Source organism: Natator depressus, chromosome 3 (genome assembly GCF_965152275.1).
Source record: "Natator depressus isolate rNatDep1 chromosome 3, rNatDep2.hap1, whole genome shotgun sequence".
NCBI classification, from domain to species: domain Eukaryota; kingdom Metazoa; phylum Chordata; order Testudines; family Cheloniidae; genus Natator; species Natator depressus.
The window spans coordinates 125,880,504-125,903,303 of NC_134236.1; the positions used below are offsets into that span (position 1 = coordinate 125,880,504).

The following is a 22,800-nucleotide window of genomic DNA, read 5'->3' on the forward strand; positions in this document are numbered from 1 at the left end:
CCTCAGAGGCTCACTGTGATCCTCCACGTAACCCTTCTCTCTCTAGACACAAGGGTCACAGTCTACTGAGCCATTTTCATCATAAGCCAGCGAGGGAGGTGAGGAGAAGTTATCCTTCCTTGCACAGTCTCTGTTGTCTCCCAGTCTCAGTGATTAATCAGGGGGCAAAGGGGGGTGGGGGTGGGGGGAAGCCCGGGCGCACCCTCTACTCCGGGCTCCAGCCCAGGGACCCTAATAGTATCAGCTATGGTAGCTGACCTTTTAGAAACAGGACATGTACAATTCCCGGGGCTACTTCCCCCACCAGCAGTCCTCACTTCCTCAAGCTCCACTTCACCCTTACCTCATGGCCTCCTTCCTTGTGCCTGATATGGTGTGTACTGCTCAGTCTCTCCAACAGCGCAACTTCCTCCCACAGCTCCTGACATGCACACCCACCTGACTGACTGGGAGGCTTTTAACTAGTTTCAGCCAGCCCCTGATTGGCTTCAGGTGTCCCAATCAACCTAGCATTCTCCCTGCCTTCTGGAAAGTTCTTAATTGGCCCCAGGTGTCTTAATTGACCTGGAGCAGCTGCCATTTCACTTACCCTGGTACCAGGGATTTGTTTAGCTTGGAGCTAATACATCTATCTCCCACTACTTTTCTACAGCCATCTGGCCTTGCCCCGTCACAGTACTTAGATCTACTTACCGTGGTGTCTTCACTGCAGTGTGTCAACAGGAGACGCTCTCCCGTTGATTCCCCTTGTGCTTCTTGTTGAGGTGGAGTACCGGAGTCAACGCTAGAGTGATCAGCGGTCGATTTACCGCGTCTATACTAGACACAATAAATTGACCCCCGCTGGATCGATTGCTGCCCGTCGATCTGGCCGGTAGTGTAGACAAGCCCTGGGAATTGTAAGCTTTACTTTTGATTTCCCATACTTTCTCAATGCAACTACAGGCACTTTGCTCCACCAAGGAAGTCAGCCTAGGCACCCTGTTTGACCACTTATCTCATAACTGTCTCTGTGCTTTTTACCACCTTCTCCCCAAAACAGAATGCCCTTCCTGAGCTGGTCCCCAAAGCCATATCATCTCCTTCCTCTTCCACCATACCTACATGAAACTGGCCAGTTAGGTGCCCAACTTCCTGTTTTTATTATATTTTAGAACAAAGTCTTTGCTCCGTCATGGCATGCACTTGTCTTCACTGAGCATTTGTATAATCTTTTTAAGTTAGCCCTATTTTTCCCTCTCTCCTGCTTGGCTGTCTTTTAACCCCACACATCCCCAGTTGCGTCATGTCTGAAATTAATTTATAAGCTTCATGTAAGCTCCTGTCTTTTGTGTGTATTGGAAGGTGGCTGACACAATCTTGGGCACTGATAATAAAGTAAATAATATTGTATTAGGAACGATATACCTAAATCTGAATGAGAAGTGACTATAAGTCTGTGGCTATTCATTTATCTCCTAACAAGAAAATCCACTTCTGGAGTTCTGGCCCAAGAACAAGAGGGCTTGGGGGGGGAAAAAATGGTGACCTATTACTGCAAAAGTCTCAGTGTTACAGGTGATTAAATAACCAGGAGCGAACTTAACAAAGCAATGTTTGGGTCCCCTTTAAAATAATTTGTTTGGGCTGCTCAGCTGCAATGTCTATTATTCTGTAAGAAATTATCTTTGTGCTATCACAGGCTCCAAACACTGTGCTATGCCAGCTAAGTGGGATTCAGTTCCAAGCATTCAGGTGAGGAAACAATTTGTAGAGGAAGGAAAGGAAAGGAACGGAACTAGCATAAATGATGCAATGACAGCATTGTACAAAGTTCATTTATACACAGTGCAGTATCACAGCATGTACGCCATGAAAAACAGAGAAATTTCAACAGATGAATAATCAGTCAAAGGAACAAAAGCTATATTAACATGCCTAAACCAAATTCAGACCTGAAATTATATGGAGTCAATGGAAATGCACTGTTTAAACCAGATAGGGGTCTTTCACTCACTTGGTGTGTTAATGTAGCTCTTTCCTTTAACTGATTATTTATTTATTGAGCTATCTCCACGGTGTACATGATGTGATACTACACTGAGTCCATATGAAAGAGCATTGCCCAATGTCACAGTCACAACATTTTTGCAACTGTTCGTTTTAGGTTATGTATTGCCTGCCTTATGTATGGAGTTTAAACAAGGTATCAAAGTAAACAGTACTGTAGAACACATTTCAGCTTTACTGCACTATATTATGCCTCTGTAACACAAACAGGAAGATTCAAGACAGATTTTGTAATGCGTCATCTAGATCTCAGCACCCAAGAACTAAAGGGATAGAAGGCCAAATCTCAGTTTACTAGCATCAAAAAGGAACAGAAAAAAAGCAGGTACAAGCTGTACCTCCACACTAGATTCCTTCACTAGATTCCTTATTGCAGTGGCTACAGGTCTTTCCTTTCCCAAAGTCTACCTCCAAATGCTCTCCCACCCTCTAGTAAGTCTTACCCTAGAGAGGGTTCCCAATGTGCCTTGCTCTTAAATAGCACCTTATTGCAGTTCTGCCTCAACATAGCCTCTAAAGTTTATACAGCAATCATTTCTGAATGAAAAAATTTTTTTTTCACAAGCTAATTTGTCAGGTGTTCTTATGGGGTTGCCTATACAAATCCTTCTTTCACACATACCTACAGTGTTGGTGCACAAACACATTTGCAGGTATAAACTGAGAGGCTGTTTTTGAAAATCTGGCCCTGCAAGTCATATGCAACATAGTTCTACAGAAGAATTATTTAACGCTTACAGATAAGCAATAGGAATGTCCCTTGGGCAATTTTTCAATGTAATGAAAAGAGAATGGGTCACATGATCCTTATTTATTCCCAAACTCAAAATTCTATAGCAAATAAAATACAAGGAACACCCTCTACCAAGCAAAAACTCAGTTCATAATAAGCCCTTTATCAAAGCATAAGTCCAGTACAATAATATCACAATAATTCTGCATATGGTGTATCCAGTTATATGGTAAAAAGTAGCTTAATAGTTTAAAAACCTATTCTCAATACACACCAGCAATGTCTCCTCTAATTTTTTACATCCATGTGTGGAATTCATTTTGTTATGTGCACCAATATGGAACTGATGTATGGCGAGGGTAGGGCCGAGGGGTTCGGAGTGTGGGAGGGGGCTCAGGGCTGGGGCAGAGGTGCAAGGAGTGAGGGCTCCAGCTGGGAATGCGGGCTCTGGGGTGGGGTCAGGGATGAGAGGTTTGGGGTGCAGGATGGGGGCTCAGGGCTGGGGCAGAGGGCTGGGATCAGGGGGTGAGTGTTCTGACTGGGGGTGAGGTCTCTGGGGTGGGGCTAGGGATGAGGGGTTTGGGATGCAGGCTGCCCTGGGGCTGTGGCAGGGACACAGGACTCTCCCCAGCCCTCTCTCCCCACCGCAGCCCAGGGCCGGGGCAGAGGTGCCTCTCCCCGCCTGCATGGCCCTTGATAGCCTGCTGCACAGCCGCACAGCTTAGAGGGAATTGAGCACACTAGTCATCAAACTGCATGCAAAAATTGTTGTTAGAATTTCCTATCACTGGGGGGGGGGGGGGGGACGACACTGGGTCATGGCAGGACCCAAGAGCCTCCTTCACTACAAAATCCTGATTCATCCCCAGTGCTGGTCAATCTGTGCACTGAATGAGGAAGACGTCCAGAAAGAAAATTAGTGTCTCATCGTGTATTTAAATTTTAACACTAAGCCTATGTGCAAGGAGGCCGATTAAGGTTGTACAAGAAACCTTAATACTGGCATTTCCTAACTTTTGAGCGCTTGGCTTTGCAAACTTTGTGTGTTACTTTCCGAGGTTTTTTAAATAAAGCAAACTGAATAAACAAATTCTATCATGTGACATCATATTGACACCCACATGGGTCATCAGCAGGGTTCGAACCTTTAGATCCACTACAAAAAGACCTCTTCCATTGTAGATACCAGCATAATTGGTAGCAGTACTAGACAGTTATCCTCTAAGGACCAAGCCACTAGAGGGGGATGGCACACACTTTGCCAGTGGGGTTCACCAATATTGCTGACAGGGGAATGGTGGATTCAGGAATGCTGAGGTCTATTCCAGGTTCTGAGGGGTGGATACTCGAATGGTTAGAAACCCATCTACCCCTGATCCCCCACAAGCCTGACTCCCTTCTCCCCTTCAGCTTGTTCTTTTCCCCATCCTAGCTCTTCCTCACTCCCCTGTCGGGCTCCTCACTCCAGTCTCCTGCCTTCGTCGACTCCTCATCCCAGTCACCTCCACCCACTCCCTCCAGGCTTCTTGTCCCTATTTACTCCCTCCATTGCCCACCTCCCCAAGTCTGACTCTTGTCCCTTCTGTATTCTAGTCCAGTCAGCCAGCCTCTTCCTTCTTCTCACTGCCTGGTTACCGGCTGGGGGAGCGCAGAGAGAACAGGAGTGACAATCTCTCTGCAGGGAAAGTCATACTCATCCCCTGCAGCCCCAGGCTGGAGCCTGTTCCATGCAGATGGAATCCTCAGGGAATTTAGCTGCCAAATCTAACAAGACTTTATTCAGCGTATGTGAAATGAGGTCTAAGGTTTATAATTTGATCAAATACAGGCAGTTTTTCCACAAGAACAGCAAAGCCAAACCCCTGACACAGTCAACCCTCCCACCAAATGTCAAGTTCCTGCTCTAAAGTATGGAGGTGCTAAAGCTTCTCAACAAAATGGGTGTGATTTTTTTTAAAAAGAACATGGGCAAAACATATTTTTCTCTAATCTCATTCTTGAAATGGCTGAACCATTTTTGCTGAAACTTTCCAAAAATATTTAGCTTGCGACTGACACCTCACATGGAAAACTTCAGCCAAAATGGTTAAAATTTGGCAATGTTTTAAGCAATTGAAAATAGAGTATTATAATGGAAAACACTGGGCAACCTTAATTAATTGGCAGCACTACAAGCCCCATCTATAATGCACATACACTTTATACAATAGATCCTGATTGGGACCTCTGGGCATTACTATAGTACAAGTATTTACACAACAGACAATGACCTTACAAAAACAAAATAAGCAGAATGTGTTGAAGGGAGACACTTGATATACTCATATAAATTAAATGTCAGAATACATTATCTGTGACTGCACTTTGCAGCTCAGCATGGCTTTCATGTGGAAGATATAATGCTGTGATTGATAGCTCTACAAATGTTTGCTGAATGCCCTAATTACCCTCACATCACGTACAGAGGCACTTAATTCCTGACTTACAGAATGGACCATATAAGGGAGACCTTTTATTCCTTAGCTCAGTGTTTCCCAAACTTGGGACTCCGCTTGTTCAGGGAAAGCCCATGGCGGGCAGGGCCGGTTTGTTTACCTGCCACGTCTGCAGGTTCGGCTGATTGCTGCTCCCACTGGCCACGGTTTGCCACTCCAGGCCAATGAGGGCTGCAGGAAGTGGCAGCTGGTACGTCCCTTGGCCCGCACCGCTTCCCGCAGCCCCCATTGGCCTGCGGCGGTGAACCGTGGCCAGAGGGAGCTGCGATTGGCCAAACCTGCAGACGCGGCAGGTGAACAAACCAGTCCGGCCTGCCCGGGGCTTTCCCTGAACAAGCGGCGTCCCAAATTTGGGAAACACGCCCTTAGTTCATCATGGAGACCTTAACATTGTACATTTTACTTTTATTACAGTAAATAAGCATAGCATCTGTTTTAGCTCAGCATTCTGTGATGAATGCTATATTTACCATTTTGTTACTATGGCAATATTACATGTGAAGTACACCAACAAGCTGATGCTGTCAACTCTCTTTGTACTTACAGTATACTCCTTTTTCTTATTTTGAGGGTGACCAACTCTAAAGGGGACTGTGAATTTTTCTGAGACTCAAGAAAAGGGGTTATTTTCTAATTTTTTCTATTAACTGTAGCAGGTAAACTGAATGGTTGTGTGTGACAAATAACTGCCAGGAACCTTAAAACAGGAACTGGCAAACCATACTCTCTTCCCCGTCAGAAGAGATTCAGCTTATCTATACTTCAAAAAAAAAAAAAAGAAAAAAGAAAGAGCAAAACTGAGGCCCCCTGCAAGGGTGGGAGCAAAGAAACATTCACACACCTGCATACCCATAGCTTCCTTCGCAACAACCTAAACATTAGTTTTTGGAACATTTTTGATGGATAGGCACCAAAAATTGGCATTCAGTCCCACACATTTAAATGATGGTGAAAGTAGGCAGGTGCACTATTAGTAACAATAGCCTTTCTGTTCCCATTAAACACAAACTCAAAATAATTCAGGGCAAAAAAGCTGAATGTAGGTCAAACTCTTAGGGGATCCCAGGACAAGTATATTCAACACAACTGGATGTAAGACAGCAGAAAGATTTATAGCAAAACCTTGCAGACTGTTCTGTTTAATTGCTATATTAATTAGTTACTGGTAGAGTTACTAGGTCTGTCGTACTTCTACCTGTAATATTTCTCTTTCTGATTGCTGATTCCTAGGTGGGGAAACGTAGGGTCATTTAGGGTCAAAGCAGGGGACAGGTAGTCAAGAGAATTGGATTCGCTTTTTGTCTCTGCCACTGACATACTGTGTGACCTTGGATGAGTCACTCATACTATTTTTCTTAGCGCTAAAATGAGGATAATACTTCCCTCACTTGCAGGGAAGTTTGTGAGGCTTAATTCAGTAAAAGATGTAAAATGTTTTCAGATCCCCATATGAAAAGCTCTATAGAAGTGCGAAGTAATATTACAAGGTAAACATTTAACTCTTGGCAATACTGTAGGTTAATTGCTTTATCATCAGTTATTTATTTAGGAAAACGGAACTGGTTTGGGGCATTACATGCTACAACTTGATGAAGCAATAAATACTTTATAAAGCGTTCTTCATCCTCAGTATGGCTTCCAAAGCACTGAGCAATCATGTCTTCGTTTCTCTCTTTAGCAGATTCCTCGTACAGTTTCTATTTGGATTTTTTAGGGCACTGAATTTCACTCTATTATTTGTATTTTGGTAACTGCTATATTATTATTATTATATGGTTTCTGGGTGGATTTTCACACAATAGTGTCTAGTAGTGCATTTCTGATTCTTGGACAGTTATTCAAATGAAATGATTTTTTGGTTGTGTTCTGGGAAAGACTTTCTTTCTTTCAAGGGCCAGGCCGTGTGCAGTCTTGCCTAATGGTCAGGGCAGGAGACTGACCTAATGTTGGAGCGGGTGACCAGGCCTAGTGGCCAGAGCCCCAATCAGGAGCTGAGTTACCAAGTCCAGCAAGCAAGCCGGAGCCAAGAGCCATGGTCAGACGCCAAATACCATCCAGTCTTTGTTCTTGGGGGTCGGGGCTAGTTGCCCCTGCCGCTCCCTGTGGTTGACCGACTCGACCACCAAGGAGTTGGGTGCCAGGTGGGTATACAGATACTCATGTCCCTTCGTGGGTACAAAGTATTTGTGCTGCGCCTTTTTAGAGATGGGAACCAAGGAGGCTGGTGTTCGCCACAGGGCATTTGAAATTCTTGCCACCCCTTCATGGAGCGGCAAGGCCACCCTGCCCTGTGCTGAAGGGGACAGCACATTGAACAGGGAGTCTGAGGGCTCTTCCATCTCCTCAGCCTGGAGGTGGAGGCTCGCTGCCACCCTCTTTTTAGGAGGTCTTGGTGGGCCCGGTAGTCCTCCTGCGGGACGGAGGGGGTGGGGCTGCAATCAACTCCTCCGGACTGGGCAAGACCGGTGCAGTGCTTTGGGTGTTGTCCGGCACCTGAGGATCCATCACCTGGTAGGACTCCGGGCACGGTCCTGAGGACACAGGTCCCACCGACCTTTTTTCTGGAGGTCTAAAGATGGACGCCGACGGTGCTTCCAAGGCCCTGGCCACCAAGTGAGCCCCCACCAGCTCTGCGCCGGAGGCCTCGGTGCCCACTGGCACCATTGGGCCGGCCACGACACTTGGTGCCATTGCGCTTGCTGAGGCACCATTGGGGCCGGCTGTTTGGGCTGCCTAGCTTGGCCTGTAGACAGGCGGCTGTGAGCGGAGGCCAGGCTGGCGTATGATCTGCTTCTGCCTCTGGACCGGGAGTATCGGCAGTGCCGGGATCTATGTCGGTCATGGGATCACGATCTCGACGCGGAGGAGCGGCACTGATGGTAGTAGCTGCTCCGCGAATGGCCTCGACGGGCAGACCCGCATCGGCGAGACACCAGCGATCGACGCCCAGGGCTACGGCGCCTTCGCAGAGACTTGGAACAGGAGTCCAAGCGGGAATGGCGTCAACGACTGTGCCGTGACTGACTGTGGTATCTCCTGCGAGACGAGGATGGTTGGCGACGTCCGCCACGGACCCATTGATATTTGCTTCGCGAAGACGAGCGGTGCCGGGAGTTCTGGTCGGACAGCACCCATCCAGACAGTCTGGCCGGCGTCGAGGGCAATCCACATGGACTGAGCCCTGAATGGTCACCGGGCAGTGAACGGTGTTGGGAACGTTCCCTCGACCGGTACCGGGCCAGTGGCGACTGCAGTGATCCCAGCAGCGGCTTGCCTCTGGAACATGAGGCCAACATCGGCGGAGCTTCGGGCATTGGCACGGATATAATGTCCCTGGCTGCCTGGAGGGCTTCGGGTGTAGATGGCATCTGGACATCTGGAGAGGCCTGCTCCGAAGGGGCTGGGCTACTCTGCTCAACGTGAGTTGGAGGCCTAGGGCCCAATGGGAATCGAGGACTACCTGACATGGGCCTAGCCTCTGTCCCAGACTTCCCTCAGTGCCATTGCGAAGAGAGAGTCTTTCCGGTCCTCTTGGCGTGCCTCGTGGATGGGGAGCGGTGCCGACTGGACAATTGTACCGGAGGGTCTCCGTGTACTGAAACCGGATACCGGTTTGGAGCAGCGTGCCGGGGTCGGGGCCAGCGCCAACTCCATCAGGACGGCCCGGAGCCTAATGTCCCTTTCTTTTTCAGTCCGGGGCTCGAAAGACTTGCAGATCTTGCACCTGTTACTGATATGGGTTTCTCCCATGCAGCGCAGACAATCCACGTGCGGGTCACTCCTTGGCATACAGTGCCTACAAGAGCCGCACGACTTAAAGCCTGGGGTGCAGGGCATGCCGCGGCCCGGGCTCAATGACTAACTAAACTAACTGAATTAGCTAACTGACTACAGGTACTACTGGGGTCAAGCTGCCTCAAAGCTGGAGCTGAGCAGTTCGGACGCACCTTCACTGGCGGCAAGAAGGAACTGAGGATGGGGGGAGCACAGCCCCCCTTATACCACGCCAGGGAGGCGCCGCTCCAGGGGTCGCGGGGGAGGGGGGCGCTCCCCCCTACAAGTACTGCTAGGGGAAAAACTTCCGGCACCGGTGCACGTGCCAAGCACGCACACCTATTGTGGAATACACATGAGCAATGACTCGAAGAAGAATGTCCAGTAAAGACCTGCCTGAGACAACTAAACTAGCTCTCTTTTGAGGTCTTCAGAATTTGAACTTACTAGAAAGGCTCTGTCCTGAAAATTAACTCCCTGTGCCACACAGACCCAAACAATAGTCTGTATTTAATGGCAAGCACATATTTATATTAGTTGCCTTTACATTTATAGTAGAATTCCTTCTTGTTGAGAAAGGAAAGGTTAATCTGGTTAATAGGCACTCTTCCATATAATACACAAAATTAATTTAACAGCCGATAGCAATTAGTCAATAGCTTACTCCTTCCCTGTTTGTTTGTTTTGTAACTTTCATTTGAACTGAACTTTGTGGGGGGGTGGGGGAGAAGGGGAGAAATGTGGTCCTCAACAGGAAACACACAAGAAATGGCAATACCAAGTCACAATAGAAAAGAGGATTTCATCAGCGGAGCTTGTGCTAAAACACTTAGGTCTCTGTTACTGCATATCTTCTGCATGTTTTGAGTAAATAAAGATAATTCTTCCAGAATGCAAATAATTCTCACATTTTAAAGAAGTATTTCACTCACAACTTCGACATCATTTAAAATGATTACCTGATTCCTGCAATGTGACGGCTGATAAATATTCAGAAGAGGAGGAAATGTACTTTTCTTATAAAGCTGTAAGCTGGTTGCCATGTCCTATTACAGTTTCACTACCAGTCTGTTATGAAACAGAAGGTAAACAAAACAGTATAAATAAAGGACAATATTACTACATCTAATTACCTTAGCCAAATTTCCAAGCCAACATTAAACATATTGATAAAGTTTTATATTACAAACTGACATCTTATTACTTAAATCATACATAAAATCTTTTTATTGGGAAATTACTTAGCAAGTAGAATACAAGTCAACTGCCTTAGTAAATTATGTTGTCTTTAAAGTAACTACTAGGTAAATGAACACTCTCTAAAGCATTACTTTTCCAGACAAGGATTTTTTTTTTTTTTTGGGACAAGACATTTCCAATTCTGAAAAACTGATTCCTGGACTTACTACTATCTTTATGGGAGATATACAGACCTTGTGCCATTGCTCCTGTACCTTGGCTCCCATGAAAAGCCATTAATATTACCCACCCTCTAGCATAGATTTACATAGAGTTATGAAATCTTTATGAAATCTTTAGACCACTTCCAATTTTCTCTTTACTGAAATAATAGCCAATTTTCTCCATGATTTTAAATGGAGAAGCTGCATAGCCTTCCTTTTAAATATAGGGCCATGATGGACAGTAGAAAATATAGCTCATTAGGGATCAAACTCTGGAGAGTGGTGGGGAGTAGCAGTCCTGCTGCTTTTGATCCTTTCCTCACAGATACCTCACAAACCCCTCCATCTGGTAGGAACTTTACCGCTCAGAGCAGAAGGAAGAAGGGACGCAGCCACATTCCACAGTGTGCCTTCCTTCTCCTCAAGTCCATGAAAATTGCTGAATAGCTATCCATCTGGAACTTAATTTGTGTTCGACCAGCAGTTAACTCCTCCTCTATGGCGTGTGCATGCTCTACGGGTAGGATTTACAAAGGTACTTAGGTGTATACGTCCCATTTTTTGGCACCAGTGTGATTCACAAACTTCCTGCTCAGCTACCGCCTAACACTGTAGGCACATAAACTCTCTCAGCACCTAAGTTTTTCCTTTAGGCATGCGCATTGCAGCACCTAGATGCCCACCTCCTGCCTGAGTACACACACAATGCTGCCTCATAATTGGCATCTGGACATCGATCTCCTGCCTGTGCCCCAGGGCGATTCATAACCCCTTGGACAAATTCACACAAAATCACTGGGGCAGGGAAGGAATGGGGGGGAGGGGGAAGGGGTTAGGAAGACAACCTCCTTTATAATCTTTAACCTAGTGCATAAGGTAGTCATCCAAGATGTAGGAAACCCCCATTCAAGTCCCCAACTCAGCCTGATGGGGAGAAAGGATTTGAACAGGATCTGCCTTTGCTCAGGGACACATCCTACTCACCAGGCTATAGAGTGGTTCTAACTCTCTCTCTCTGGCCCAATTAATATTTACATATTCCATTGTTTAATTCAAGTGAAGCCACGTCAACAGCAGAGATTAAGAAACCCCTCCTCCCATCAGAATAGCCCATAACCTTGTGGTTAGAGCCTTGACCTGAGAGTTGGCTGATCTCCTTTGCCTCATGAGGAGGATGTGGGACTTGAAGCAGGGGTCCCCCTGCCTGATGAGTACCCTATTCACTAGGCAAAAGGTTATAATGGAGGTGGTCCTCCTGTGGTTTCTTTCATGCAATTTAGGCAGCCAAGTGCCCATCTTCCCCAATTTGTGGATCACTAGTCAAGGTACAAGGTGCCTCCACGGAGCCTGGACTTTGGCACCTATCTCTGCCCAAGGGTTGGCACTTAACACATACCCCTTTTACCAGTGTCTCCCTTTGGTTAGATTAGGCGGCTAGCATGCTGGCTTCGCAGATCACCATTCTCTGGTGCCTATTTCTCCACTTTCATTGCATAGGAAGCCTAAGGGTGCCTAATTCAGTCTTTGTGGATTGCAGCATTGTTCCTGTGATTTTCTAGCCACCAAGGTGCTCAGTGTTGCCCTTCATGGATCTCACCCTAAACTTCTGCTTGGATACTCCTGCCCCATCTGTAAGTTTGGATAAACCTACTCCTAATTGTGTGGGAGAGAGGGAGGAAACCCCACCCATTCCACTTCAAAAGTACAATTTGCAGGAAACCTCATCAATGGTAACTCAAGGCTCTCACAGGGAGGCAGCGCGAGCTTCCCTTCACTCTCACAACTGAGTCCAGATTGTAGAAATGTATTTATTTAGAACAAAGAAAAGCTCTATGGGTGATTCAAGTTTAAAGGAAAATTGTAAGGGAGGGGAGGAGGAGAGGGATGTGAGTGTAGTTTTCAGTTAAGCTAGAACATGGTGAAGACTAGTTTATAAAAACGCTAACAGCTGCTGTGCTGTACCCCGGAGCTTGCTGCATTTCAGTGGTGCAAGAAGTAATCCCACCCTATCGGTTGTGCAGTTAGATGCTTTGGGAATCTTTGAGATGAATGACGGCACAGAAATGCAGAATCCTGGTTTCTGAAAGGCAGAATAAGTCAAACACTGTTTGACTAGCTTTTAAAATGAAGTGCAGCCTCATTCATGTGCAACACATGAAATTCCGCCAGAGTGACTGTTTCGGGAACACCTGGGTGCTGTCTTTAAGGAGAGGCCGTGAATCAAGGGGGAACAGGACAGACACCCCCAGGGCGATCTCCTGGTTTTTTCAAACCCGCCCGCTTAGCGCCACTATGTCGCCTGCGCGGCAAGAAGCCTATTCATGGGGGTTGGAGGCAGGGGCGCGGTGTCAGACCCCCGAAGAGCAGAAACAGCTTCCCTGAGAAATATTCGTGCCCTGGCCGCGCCCCAGCTTGCGAGACTTGGCCACAGAGGCGCCTTGCCCTCCCCCCGTCTCCGGGGCTGGTCACAGGAGCCCACGCACGTGTGGGAGGGAGCCCCACTCCCGCGGGGCTCGGCCTCCCCAGCGCGGTTCTTCCGCGGCGGGGCTCGCGTTAGCCTCCTGCCCGCCCCGCCGGGGGCGGCACTTACCGCTTGCGAGGTGGCCGCGGGCGCAGCGAGGGGAGCCGCTCCCGAGTCCGGCCAGCCACCGCAGCGTCCTCGGCTCTGCCCGGCCCCCGCGCCCCGGGAGGAGCGGTAGCCGCCGGGCACCCTGCGGAGCGCGGCCCTGCGGCAGGCCAGGGGAAGAAACCCGGGGCAGTCCCGGGCAGTGGGCGGCAGCAGCCACGCGAGCAGTGCCGCCGGGTTCCGCCCTGCACCGCGCAGCCGTCAGCAAGAAGCAACACAGGGCACAGCGCGAGGTGTGTGGGCTGCGCGCTTTTTCTGCTTTGGGGACGCGGGTTGTTGCTGCTGCTCGTGAGCTGGGCACCCCGTTAGAAAAGCAAACAGGCAGACTGGCGGTAATGAGTGAAATGAAGAAATCAGGGCGGGGGGGGGGGTCACATTTCCTGCAAACAGCCCATGCCGTGACATCGTGCAATGAAGCCTTACATCGACCGAAATGGAAATCAACAAAATATGAGGCATTGGACGAATGACCATTGATCTTTCACAGGTCTGGACCACCGCTTAAGGACCTACTGGGTCAGGTCAGAGCCAGGGTCCATCCAGCCAGGGGTGTGTATGGGGGGGAAAGGCAGGGGCACAGAGCTCCTCTGGCCCCAGGGGAGGGAGAGAGCGAGCTCTTCCGGCCCTCTCTCTCTCCAGCAGCCAGGGGAGCTGAGCTCCCCTTGTAGCCAAGGGAGCTGTTCCCCCCCACCCTCTTTTGCTATAATGAACCCCTGGCTGTAATGGCCAAATGCCTTGGATCCCCAGGGCTTTGTTATAGTGAGGATGTACTGTAGTTCCTCATAACATCATGTATTTAATGTGCCTCTCCAAAAGCAGTCAAATGTAAATGCCTGCGCAGGCCCCTGTGCATCCAGCCCAGTATCTTGTCTTCTGACAGTGGCAGGTGCCAGATAACTCAGAGGGAGTGAACAGAACAGGATCCATCCCGTTTTCCAGTCTGCAGCTTCTGGCAGTCAGAGGTTAGGGACACCTGGAGCCTGTGGTTGCATCCCTGACCATCTTAGCTAATACTTACAGTATTCACATTGCCGTTGTTGACATGGAGCAGCGATCTGACTCATTTTGTTGACAGTGTCCTTGTTGCTATCTTTCTCAATCAACTGGTTTATGATCTTTGAATAGGTATGTGCTATTTTGCAACTTACCATTCTTTTACTTAGGAAACTCAATAGTGCAAACATTTACTCACTTGCATATGATATATTTTTGCAAGATTGTGGTTAAAGGCCCAAATTCTGCAAGCCCTTGTGCACTTATCAGTGGAACTACACAACAGGAGTAAAATTAGTTACGTGCAGGTTTGCAGGACAAGGGCTGGGGATTGCAAAAAACAAAACAAAACCCCGAAAACAATAAAACAATTACATGTTCTGTTGATACTATTAATTAAAATTGGGGTGGGTGGTTTCTTGTATTAATTATAATTAAGGAATTCAGTTACAGTGCTCCGTTGCCTTGAAAGTTGGTTATTTTATGAAAACCATTACTCATATTCAACTTATATGTAATATTTACAGTTAAATTAAAAAAATTGAAGGCAATTTGGTCCAAATTTCTTCCAAATTACACTTTTCAATTCAGAAAATGCTCTTTCATTCAACACAGGAAAAGCCATATGCTGAAAAACTGTATTGGACCCATCTGAAGGTGTATTACTTAACTTCTCAGTAACAAATTTGGGGGTATAATTCAGTTGAAGTTGAAAATATTTAAAAGTTGAAATGTCGTAAGTGTTTAACATATTCTTTTCTGTACCTATTTAAAAAAATACTGTACAATGTCTTTGGGGGTAGCTGTCGCTTCTGTAATTAATTTAGCACATAGACTCACATGGCTGCAACAAAAGTCTCACTATCCTTGCATGGCTATAAAGGCTACCCCTGTATGATGAAGCAAACCTTGGTTCATCATGGTGGCCAGTTCCAAGAAGTTTACATAGGGTTGGTGAGGCAATCTGCACAACAGGATGCTGATGGCAAGACTGACTGTACCATTGCAACTGTTATGCCAGTGCTTGCTATCTATTCTGGTGCAGTATTGACTGGAGACTGACATGATGGGTAGACTTGCATACAGCAAATGCAATCCTAATCGATGCAGTCTTTATGGCAATTGTGTGCATAGATGTTATAGGGATGCTGCTAAGGAGTTCATCTGAGGGTTAGCACTCCTTATGGAGATACGATCTTTGACATCTGCAACAAATTGTGGAGTCCAACATTTTCTGCAGAACTGTCTTCTCTATTGGCTTTGCAGCACAATTAAAGAATCCTGACAAGATATAATAAGAAACACTGAGCAGTGTTAAGGACAATCACTGACACTCCAAAAGTGGCTAAGTTGGGTCTAATTAACAATATTTCACTATCCATAAGTAACCAGCAAAGAAAAAATAAAACTTTGTTTGTCCCCTTTCCTCTGTTTATTTAAAGAGTGCCTAAAATATTTTTGTTTTTCTGCATTAGAAATTCAGTTCTTATCAGCCCTGGAAGATACTGTCATTACTGGAAAATCATGCAATTATGACATCACAAAAGCCAACAGACTGAAAATAGATCAGTCAACTCTGTGACTTTACTTTGATTCTGCTGATCCTTTGTGTAATTCCAATAACTAATGAACATTTAGGAGAAAGGAAGTTTTTGTAAATAAATAGATCTTCCTTCTTTCCTTCCCCCCTTCAGCCAGGTGCAATAACTCACAATACACATGCTCTAAGATCACTGCCCCCAGAGGTCCTCCTGCAAAACACAAACTTGATGTTTCTGGTATTTCCAGAGTTTAAAAAAAAATACACCACCAACTTTTAAAAGCTCACACAACCTTTCAGGCCTTCATTATACATCATAAAGAAGCAATAAATAAATAAATTAAATAAAAGCCCAACTTTTTATAAACATTTTGCAAGAAACCTTTAACAGCCCTATTAGTTAAAAAGTGATTCTTAGTACACAAATGAAGTTCTAGAAAGCCTGCTTTTATATCATTGCTTGACTCCCCTCTACCTCCGATCTTACATGGTGTTAAAGAGACAATTATTTCCAAGGTTCTGATCACATTAGGATTTATAATCACGTTCAGAATGTGTTTGTTTTTTGAGTATGTCTCTTGGCTTGGGTAGTTTCATAAGTATTGTTTTATGATGTTTATTTTGTATGCTGCAAAAGCAACAACATTAGACTTGCAAAAAGGCATTATGGCATGGATTTGTAATGGCCACATTACTCACAAGTGGTGAGCTGTCAAGGCTAGAACAAGCATCATATACCACTAGGAAAGGGAGAGTCACAGCTCTCCAATGAGATAAGTCATTTTTACCTTCATGGCTTGTGAAATTAGATTCATTCAGTTCACATATTCGACTACGACTAGTGCTCGGCCTGTATACTTTTTTATGGGCTGGGTGTAATATGGAGAGGGGGAAAAAAATCTACATTTGTGGAAAAATTCTCCCCCACTGTGGGTTGCTTGAAAGCTATTTACTAGTTTGGAATGTTAAACATAGGCCTGGTGGAGATGGATTAGTGAGCAGAGTGCAGATAAGGCTTAAATAGGTTCTGCATGTAACATATGTTATTGATTACAAATCTTAAAAGGTTAACACAAAAATTACATAGTCTTTCCTGCTCAGGTGAAATCCTGGTTCCATTGAAGTCGATGATAAAACTCCCATTGACCACATTGGAGCCAGGATTTCACCCATTATATATATATATATATATATATATATATATATATATAATTTTACTATATACTATAGAAAACAACACTAAGACAACATTAAGGTTGCAAACTCAAGCATTCAAAGAGTAGAATATGCCAGAATTAAGGTTGCCTGTGCAATCTTGGCCCCTTTGTGCATATGTGTTATGATACAGTCTTTAATTACATGACCACATACTGGTGTTTTTTTCCCCACAGGGCATTCCTGTTCCATTTAGTGCAGAGGATAGACAGTGCTCACTTAATGAGCAGCTATTCAGTATTTGTTTTATACTCCTTGTTCAGTGTGTGGCCCTAGGCCTTATTTACTGCACATTATTCAAACTCCGCTCTGAAAACAGAATTATCAAATTTCATAATGGACTTTTCTCTGGTGCTCATCACTGTAGTAGCCAAGTGCTTCACAAATATTAATTCAATTTAATCCCTCATCGCAACACTACTGTGAGAAGATATTATCCCCATTTTATAGATGGGGAGCTGAGGCACAGAGATTACAGTCAAAAGTTTCTACTAATTTTGAGCGTCCAATTAGAGATGCCTAGAACCTGATTTTTCAGAGTATCTAGCATTTTATAGCACTTAATATGCAGAGCTCCCACTGACTTCACTTGCAGGTGAGCACTCAGCACGTCTACAAATCAGACTCCAGGGTATCAAGCTGAACACCCCAGAAAGTTCTGAATAAACAATTAGTGACCATCTCTGGAAAGTTTAGCTTAAGTGACTTGTCCAGCATCACAGAGGAATTCTGTGGCATAGGCAGGGATAGATTCCAGTTCTCCAGGGCAGCATTCTACTGCCTTAGCCAGGACACCATCCTTTTTCTTCCTGACATCTCCTGCTTCATTCACCACTCACCTTCCCACTTCTGCAACAAATGAGGCAAGGATCCTACAGATAAGAGTTTTTTACACTACACACCCCTGATTCATCCCCAGAGGAGGTCCATTCTATGCACTGAATGAGTCAGGGGTCTTGTGGAAGAAAAAAATGGTATGTAATCATGTAATTAAACTATCATAGTGCAGACAACAGTGGAAAAAAATTAAGGTTGTGGGGGAAACCATAATTCTGGCATTTCCCAACTTTTTAGTGCTTCACTTCGCAATTTTAATAATTTTAACGTAGTTTGTAGGTGTAATTTCCTAGGTTTTTTAAAAAACAAACTGAGTAAACAGAAATCCCATGTTGTGGCATCATATTGACACCCACATGGATCATCAGCAAAAGTTGGAACCTTTAGATCCACCACACAGACCTCTACCACTTGAACTAACAAAGTAACTGATAGCAGTAGTAGGTTGTCATCTTCTGAGCAGAACAGCTCTAGGGGGACGAGACACATTTTGCCATTGAGTTTCACGTGTATTTGCTGACAACAGCAGAATGGGTAGATTTGGGAATTTGGAGTTCTATACTAGGCTCTGGTGGGGACAATGCTCTAGTGGGCAAAGACTCTTATTCATTCTCCCCTGCCCCAGCTTGATTTCTTTCTTTCCCTGTCCCCTCCAGCCCTGTCTCTTCCCCACCTCTTGCTCTTTGTTCCAGGCAAGACCAGTCACAGTCTCCATTCCTCAGGCTTCTGATCACAGTCTCCTTGCCCAGAAAATCCAAGCTTCCCTTTCTGGGCTTACTGTTCAAATCCCAATTTCTCCACCTCTCCAAACCCAGTCAGTCCCAGTTCCCCCCTCTCAGTATCCTTTTCTGACTGGTCTCTCTCCTCCACCCTCTCCTACTGGCTCCCAATCCCAGTCTCCTCATCCAGCCAATCCCAGTCTTCCCTGAGTCCTCATCTGATATCAGTTTCCTACCACAGCCAATCCTTCCTCCCTCCACCCAACCTCATTTCTCTCACTGGCACCATCCCAATCTCTCTCCCAACTCCTGGTCCCAGCATCTCCTCTTCCAGCTCCCAGTTCCAGCCTCCCCTCCTCCCAGTTCACAGTCTCCTTGCCCAGCCTGCCTGTTTCTCCCCCACACACATTCTCCAGTCCGAGTCTCACCAGACTCCTTGTTCTAATCTACTCCCTTCCATCTCCATTAGTCTGCCAGTAGAGAGGTAATTAAGAGAACAGAAGAGACAGCCTCCCTGCTCTCTCAGGTGAGCGTAAGACACCACCAATTTAATTGACGTAATATACCGTCTCTCCACACACAATACATCTTTTGAAAGCTTATTATGTCTACTTTAAGATGAGGTATGATGCAGAGCTGTCAAGTTGTGGTGTTACTATAGAAACAATGATAAACAATGACACCAACAACACGTTAAAGTGCCAATTTTAAAACATTTGCATTTGTTTGTTTGTTTAATGGCTCGTTGTATCATTTTAAGACATAACATTGTATTTCTTTGTTGTTCTGATGCTTTGAGGTCACAGTCTAATAATAAATGTGTACAGATGTCATTGAAATTAATAGCACTGTGACATTTGTGGTCAACATCATCGTCATCTTGCTCACCATTATGATCACTCTCAAGAATGCGTAGATTATCACAATCTTCATTGCCTTGGAATGTACACAGTTCTGTGCAGGGACGATTGTTCTGAATCCAGACACAGTGGATTGTGCAATGACCCCCTACTGGTACAGATCCAAATAAGGTCTTGTAGAAGCTCAGATGCCATTGGGTCCCTGAAGAATAAAAGTAGTTCATCATCTACCTTTTTCCATCCATGTTGCAATGGTGATCCAATATCTGGATTACATATGTGCAAAAACATCCAGGTCTTTGTTTGCCAAGATGCTCTTTTGACATGCTCTTCAAAACTGTCCTCACTTGGGAAGTCTGGCCAGTGACTTGTCCTTTTTCATGGCCAGATTGCACTTTAGGTCTCTGTGGCTTGTCCATCACTCTCCCCAAGTGTGGCAAGATCTCTGAAGCAATAAGCTACTTTTGTTTTGACAACATTAAACATTCCCCCCACCCCCACCATACCAAATAGGGATGGCACAGCGTCACATCCGGTTAATGCGTATACAGCAGGAGTGAGTGCATCACAAATTGCATGCACAGGTATGAAACAGTGGTTGTCAGTTGTGCTGGCAATGGTGCCTGTCTCAATCCACATGTTATCTGTGTATTCCCATTTCTGGAAAGTAATGAATAGCAAGGACCAAAACATCTGTATCAGGTGACCTAATTCCTATGGTTCCTTTGACACCAAGAAACCCAAAAGCCATATTGGCACATACAGCATGCAGAAACATTCTTGTGTCTGCTTCCTCTTGAATACCATACAAGTCTCAGGCTTCTTCAACACCTCTTCTGGTGTTGGACTTTGCTACTTCACCATCATAAAAGCCCCCAGCAAGAAGGAGTGTTTGTGTTGGGTAAGCTCCTACACTGAGGTGCATTTTGAACCATATATTCACAGAGGAACCATATATTCACAAGTGATTGCTTGTTGGATGCCATGGTTAGAAACTTTTTCCATGGAGGCACAGGGCATCCACCAATCACCTGGTATTTCTTACACCCATCCTTAGATCCTGTCCAGCACCAGCTTTCTGCAGTTTTCACAGAGTTATTGTTATATCTGCAAAAGACTGATTACAGAGTTAGCCTTGTCAAGTCCTTTTAGGATCTGCTTCGAGGATTCAACAGCCAATTCATTGAATGTGTGGAATTTGTCTGCAGCCTTCATTTGTATGACAGCCAGGGCCTCTCTGTTGTACACTGTTTCTTTGTTGCATACTCTTTGCTCAGGGATTCTTTCAGCTTGAGCTTCCAGCTGATGCCCTAATTCATCTTTGTCTGTTTTGCTCATTGTTCCATCAGCATGGAAGGAGGACATAGGCAGAGGTCCTGTTGGATTGGATGACTAAGGACAGTTGCTATTGAAACATCATCTCTGCATATTGCTAAGAACAGGGCTCTGTGGAAAACACTCTCTGGACTGATAGATGCTGTGATTGTCCCTCACTTGCTAGATTTAAATGTAGTGGTCTTGGCCATGTGAGCAAATGTTCTGATGTCAGATTTCTTGACTGGGCTGAAGAAGCTGTGTGTCCTGTCAGAATCAAGTGCACCTCTCATAAATCTCTCCATTTGCTCTTCACCAACATCTGCTATTTTCATTAGAGACCCTCGTACATCTGGTGTTACGTGAAGGCCAGTATATATGTTGATAAACACATCTGGATGTGATTTGGTGTCAAATGGGTTTGTCATATTGCTGATGACATGGGTGATAAGAGCTATAACATGCCCTTCATCCCTCTTCAGTATAGAGGCAAGGACTTGTTTGTGGACTTTGTCTTCACTATTTCTTGTTAGGCTACTTTTTTTCTCTCACAGCTTCATATTATGAATATGCAAAAACTATGTATTATCTCTAACACTAATACTGACATGCATAAGTGTCACTGTATTAAAAATCTAGTTTCTAGGATACTTCAAAGGCTAGTACAGCATGCACAGGCAATTACAAATTAAACCTTCAATCAGGCAAACTAGATGCTATTGTATGTACCAAAGATTACAAATGGAGAAGTATTATATAGTGAGGAGGGCTTTAAACTAGGTTCACTGGGGGAAGGAGACCAAAGCCCTGAGGTAAGTGGGGAAGTGGGATATCAGGAGGAAGCATGAGCAGGAGAGTGCAAGAGGGGAGCGCTCCTGCCTCATACTGAGAAAGCCGGATGATCAGCGATTATCTTAAGTGCCTATATACAAATGCAAGAAGCCTGGGAAACAAGCAGGGAGAACTGGAAGTCCTGGCATAGTCAAGGAATTACGATGTGATTGGAATAATAGAGACTTGGTGGGATAACTCACATGACTGGAGTACTGTCATGGATGGATAAAAACTGTTCAGGAAGGACAGGCAGAGCAGAAAAGATGAGGGAGTTGCATTGTATGTAAGAGAGCAGTATGACTGCTCAGAGCTCCGGTATGAAACTGCAGAAAAACCTGAGAGTCTCTGGATTAAGTTTAGAAGTGTGAGCAACAAGGGTGATGTCGTGGTGGAAGTCTGCTATAGACCACCGGACCAGGGGGATGAGGTGGACGGGGCTTTCTTCCGGCAACTAACAGAAGTTACTAGATCACAGGCCCTAGTTCTCATGGGAGACTTCAATCACCCTGATATCTGCTGGGAGAGCAATACAGCGGCGCATAGACAATCCAAGAAGATTTTGGAAAGTGTAGGGGACAATTTCCTGGTGCAAATGCTGGAGGAGCAACTAGGGGCAGAGCTCTTCTTGACCTGCTGCTCACGAACAGGGAAGAATTAGTAGGGAAAGCAAAAGTGGATGGGAACCTGGGAGGCAGTGACCATGAGATGGTCGACTTCAGGATCCTGACACAAGGAAGAAAAGAGAGCAGCAGAATATGGACCCTGGACTTCAGAAAAGCAGACTTTGACTCCCTCAGGGAACTGATGGGCAGGATCACCTGGGAGAATAACATGACGGGGAAAGGAGTCCAAGAGAGCTGGCTGTATTTTAAAGAATCCTTATTGAGGTTACAGGAACAAACCATCCTGATGTGTAGAAAGAATAGTAAATATGGCAGGCAACCAGCTTGACTTAACAGTGAAATCCTTGCTGATCTTAAACACAAAAAAAGAAGCTTACAAGAAGTGGAAGATTGGACAAATGACAAGGGAGGAGTATCAAAATATTGCTCAGGCATGCAGGAGTGAAATTAGGAATGTCAAATCACACTTGGAGTTGCAGCCAGCAAGAGATGTTAAGAGTAACTAGAAGTGTTTCTTCAGGTATGTTAGCAACAAGAAGAAAGTCAAGGAAAGTGTGCGCCCCTTACTGAATGAGGGAGGCAACCTAGTGACAAAGGATGTGGAAAAAACTAATGTACTCATTGCTTTTTTTGCCTCTGTCTTCACGAACAAGGTCAGCTCCCAGACTACTGCACTGGGCAGCACAGCATAAGGAGGAGGTGACCAGCCCTCTGTGGAGAAAGAAGTGGTTTGGGACTATTTAGAAAAGCTGGATGAGCACAAGTTCATGGGGCTGGATGCGTTG

General features: G+C 45.4%; 2 protein-coding genes across 2 annotated transcripts in view; both read right to left on the reverse strand.

Moving 5' to 3' along the window:
• LOC141985044 (uncharacterized) overlaps window positions 1-13,177 on the reverse strand; it is a 99,718-nt gene extending 86,541 nt beyond the window's left edge. Inside the window, exon 1 of the mRNA XM_074948750.1 lies at window positions 13,045-13,177. The gene's annotated coding sequence lies outside the window, so the exon portion shown is untranslated. The remainder of the gene's footprint in view (window positions 1-13,044) is intronic.
• The window catches only part of SFT2D1 (SFT2 domain containing 1), a 73,548-nt gene continuing 60,854 nt past the window's right edge, over window positions 10,107-22,800 (reverse strand). The window contains exon 9 of the transcript XR_012638861.1: window positions 10,107-10,119. The gene's annotated coding sequence lies outside the window, so the exon portion shown is untranslated. The remainder of the gene's footprint in view (window positions 10,120-22,800) is intronic.